This window comes from Hipposideros armiger, unplaced genomic scaffold (genome assembly GCF_001890085.2).
Source record: "Hipposideros armiger isolate ML-2016 unplaced genomic scaffold, ASM189008v1 scaffold_581, whole genome shotgun sequence".
NCBI lineage: Eukaryota > Metazoa > Chordata > Mammalia > Chiroptera > Hipposideridae > Hipposideros > Hipposideros armiger.
Genome location: NW_017731931.1, coordinates 64,495 through 69,338, shown reverse-complemented (window position 1 = coordinate 69,338; position 4,844 = coordinate 64,495).

The window sequence follows — 4,844 nt, the reverse complement described above, 5'->3', positions numbered from 1 at the left end:
CTCGGAAACTGCAGCATCCCCTGAGTGCAAACCCTCAGTATTCCAGACAAGCAAGCTGGCCACACCTGCTGCAGAGCTCATGTTTCAGGAACACGTTTTGTACACCAACTATGTGCCCGGCTCTGTACTAGCCACTTGTCCCACAGCTATGGACGAGGCAGGTGTAGCCTCGTCCCTGATGCCTTCCCCATCCTTTCCAGGCCCACTGTCCCTGCCTCCCCTCATGCTGTTACTGCAGACTGCTTGAGTTAAACTCTTGGCTCCCCACATCTGGCTGTGTGACCTTGAGCAAGTTACTTTACCTTTCTGGGCCTCCATTGCCTCAACTGTAAAATGGGGGCAAGCTAATATCTACTTCATAGGGATGCTGAGATAGGTAGATGAGTTAATAACAATTGCAAACTGTTTAGAACAGTTCCTGGCACAAGGACCTCAGTGTGTGTGTGTGTGTGTGTGTGTGTGTGTGTGTTCCTGGTTGTGTGTTTGCTCAAGCTGTTCTGTATCTGGGATGCTTTTACCCTTTTCTGTGAGAACCTGTAAGTTCAGCCTGTGCAGAGTTTCCAGAAGGGAAGACCAATGGCAGGGCAGACCCAAGGTCAGGCCATGACCCTGCTAAAGTCACCAGCACTGGCAGAGCCTTTTCCTGTTTGCTGAGTGGTTTCATACACCCTTTGACACAGATGAGGGAAGGGGGCTCAGGGAGGTAAGAAAGTGCCTGAGGCCACAGTCCTGGTTTGTGTTGGATCTGACAGTAGAGCCTGGGTTTTCTGACTGTAGGTGGCGCTGTCCCTGCCCCACCTCACAGTGCTGGTCCCTGGAGACCTTCAGATACCCTGAGGCCATCGCCAGAATCTCAAAGTCCCCAGAAGATTGGGACTTCCTGGCTCTTCAGAGGCCCTGGATTAAGTAAGGTTTGTCTCTCAGATGCAGACAGGGCCATAGAAGACCTCAGGACAGTGGGCACTGGGCTGGCAGAGCCCTGAAGAGGGCCCCGCAGGAGGAGCCCAGCCCAGGAAACTCTGAGCAATGCCGGCAGACCACAGGGCTCCCAGGCTTCCTGCCTTGTCCACACAGGCTGCCCTGTCAACGTCAACGGGTTTGTGAAACCCTGTCGGGCAGGCAGTAGGAACACAAGGGGCCCCAGGGTTCACTGTCTGTGGTCACCATTTTCCTTCGCAGTCCAGGAGAAGGTGGCTTTCTAAAGACCGCCATCCACACTGTAATTGGATCCAGCTGCTGTGGGAGACAGGCACCTGATGGTGGCCCCACCATCTCAGGCCCCAGACCTCCAGACCCCAGGGCTCCTCCTTGCAGGCCCATATTTCCTGGGTCCCCACAGATGCAGGGACTGCCTTGATGCAGCTATAGGGTGCGCTTTGTGGTTGAAGGACTTTGGAGCAAGAGATAACATGGGTTATAAGCCCAGTTCATAGCTTTCCTGGCTGTGTGACTTTGGGCAAGTTGGTTAACCTCTCTGTGCCTCAGTTTCCTCATGTATAAAATGGTGATAAAAAGCACCTACCTTGTGATAAGACTAAATAGAATAATGTATATGGAACGTATGACACAGTATCTGGCACATAATGAGCTCTCGATAAATACAAGCTGTTGCCACTATGAGTGGCAACAGAAAATGGGGTGCAAATGTAATTGCATCTCTTTGATTTTGAATTTTAATTAAACCACCCAGATCCACTCTACAATACTGGAAGGAGGTCGATACCCTCCTCTTGAAGCTTCCCTTCCCTTTTAATTGCCCGAGAACCCCACATCTTATGTGCTTCAACAGAGGGAGGTGGAGGGCCCAAGTTCCACCCTTGGGCCAGGAAAACTGGAACTCTGACCAGTCCTGCTGCCCGTTGACACTATTCCCACATAGTCAGAAAGAGGAAGCTGGTCCTGTGCACCCAGAGCCCCGCAAGACCGCATCCAGGGGGGTGACTCCGAGTGCAGCCATGGCTTCCCTCAGTTCTGCTGCACACGTGGCTTATTCATGCCCATCTGTGGCCATTTCCAGTACTGAGTCCCTTTTCCTTCCCCACGATCCACGCCAGGGTTGGGGTTACTTCTCCTTTCCAGACCCTAAAGTACAAATGGTCTCATTCTCCCCCTGTGTCTAAAAGTCCCCAGAAAGCTGTACACCTTGGCCACCCCCAGCACCCGCCCTCGAGGGTTCGCCTCAGTCCTGATTCACCTTCCCACAGACCATCAAGGTAACTCATACACAGAACAGAGAAGTGGTTTCCAGTGGGGCATTCTGCGTATTACTGTTCTTCTCAGTCACTAGACAGCAGGGAGAAGGCAAAGCTGAGGCCAGGACAGCAGCGGAGCCCTGTTCTCTTTCTGTTCCAAGAGCAGCAGATGTGAGCTCCTGGGACAGGAGGTGAGAGGGTTGCATTCCAGGTACCTCCAGCGCCTGGTGCTGGAGCCCAGGTTCCACCAATATGTCCACATGGCTCGATGAATGCTTGTCGACTGACTGACCAAGTGACTGAGAGCACAAAAACCTATCTGAAGGAGGGGATCAGGTAAAGAAGCTAGACTGCACAGAAGAGGGGAAATAAACCAGGAAAACCAGGGCAGTGGGGAAACAGATGGGCCTGCCAGAGGGATGGGCTGCCTGTGGGAGCCGACAAAAGAGGCAGCCTGAGAGTGAGGGACAGCCAGGGTAGCGCTAGGGTTGCTGAAAGGCCCAGGAGGCATCTCTGGGAGGACCCTAGGGATCGCTGGACTCCTCTCAGCATGGTGGGAGCTGGGGAACATGATGGCAGGGCCTAGTGGAGGCAGCAGCCCCACAAAGAAGGTGTGAGGGAGGGGCTCCCAGAGGGATTCAGAGACAACCATCAAAATTGTAACCCCCCCTCCACGAAGGGACTCCTGGGTGTAGTTCAACAGCAAGCATGTCGCCCTTGACAGTGTCCAGAACTCGGGCTGAGGGAGAAAGGGCCTCCCACCGCCCAGAGGCCGCTTCACCATTCTCTGTGTCCATCTCGGTGCCCTGTGCTGAGACTCAGGCCTCCAGGGGCCTCTGGGACCCGAGCAATCTGAAACTGATCTGGGCTCCCTCAAGCAACTGCAGAGGACCACGGGGGTCATGGCCTTTAGAGCCCAATGACCTTGTTCAAACGCTAGTGCTGCCACCTACCAGCTGTGTGATAGAGTACCCTCTTTGAGCCTCAGTCATGCACCTTGCCACCAGTATGGACCTTATGGAGTTGTCTGTGAGGATTCAGTGGGAGGACGTAAAGCACTCAGCACAGAGCCCAGCACATGGCACATAGGGTAATGGCGGCCTCATTTGCTGTTGTGCTGATACAGGTGTGCCGAGGAACCAGGTAAGGGTGACAGAGACCCCTCCCAGCCTGTGCCTTCCAAGAACCTACTTGGCATCCCTCCCTCCTGCGGCCGGGTCTCCAGGCTGGGTCCTCACCGGCAAGCACAGGAGGTTTCTCACCGTGGCAGGGAAATTGATGGGTTGGAGGTGTGGGCAGCCACAGTGACCGTCTCTCTGCAGGACGGATGCGGCTTTGCTGACAGAGAGTCTGCGGCCTGGACATGCCAGCGGTGCAGGTCTGAGGTCAGCAGTGGGGAGCCGGGTCCGCCGCGGCCTCGCCACTCCCAGCTGGGCCCCACCAGGGAAAGGCATCTGCTTTCAATCAGCTGGCCTTGGCCCAGGGAGGGGGCAGGGGGCCGAGACCTCCTCCCCGGGCCCAATTCTCACCATACAGAATGGACACTGAGGGCAAAGAAGGCCGGGAGAAGCGCCAGGAACCCAGGCCAAAGAGAAAAGAACTAGAGATGGAGTTTTATTGTTGTTAGGTCACTCAAACGAAATCCTTCGCTCGTGCCCTTCTGCTGCTCCGTGCCTAATCCAGCCCAGTCAGCACCCCCAGGCTCCCCAAGCTTGTTCCCGAGCCTTCCACTCACTCCCTGTACCTGGGGGCCCCTTTCCTGCCCTGTTCACAGCTGACACCCCATCCTTCGGTTTAAATCCCTTTTCTTCAAGAACACCTACCTCCCTGACCCCAAAGTTTGTCCCCGTTAAACAACCTTGTAGGGCACAAGTTAGTTTGGAGTTATGTATTGGATGGTTGGAAAAGTTATGAAGTATTTTTTCTATGTGTTTTGTTGCAAAATGCGTTATGACTTTTCCGACAACCCAATATTTATCTAGCTCAAGTTCTCTGACTACCCATGTTCTTTCACACCTCTGAGAGTTTGCACAAGTAGGACCTCAGCCTATGGTGCCGGTCCCCACCACGGGAACCATGCTGATGTCCATCCGGTCTTCAGTGTAGACTCAAGGCTACCTTGGTGGTGCAGCCTCCCGCTGCCCATCCCAGGCAGAGCAAGCAGCCTTCTGTGCCACCATGGCCCAAGTGCCCACAGGTACCCCGCTGTCTCCCTGTTCTCTGCATTGCCAGACTGGGCTGTGGCTCAGGGGCAGCGGGAATCACATCTTATTCCCCTTTATCTCTGGGACCCACAAGCCTGTCTCTGGACCCAGAATACAGTGTCCTGGGCTGAGCTCAGTACATTCCATGAGAGAATGAATTAAACAGAAGGCTTTGGCTTCATGGATGGCAGGGGCTTTTAAAAATCCCCAAATCACACCAAACAAATCGAGAATCCTTAGGTTTGTGGCCTTATCAAGGGCTACATTTTGTCACATCTACCCCCAACACACACACACTGCCCAGGCAGCTCCAGGACAGACCCTGCCTCAATCGGGCCAGCTCAAGAAAATAGGACTAATGTTATTTTTGAAGACTCCACTACACACACACACACACACACACACACACACACACACACACACACATTGACATCAGTCACACGTACAC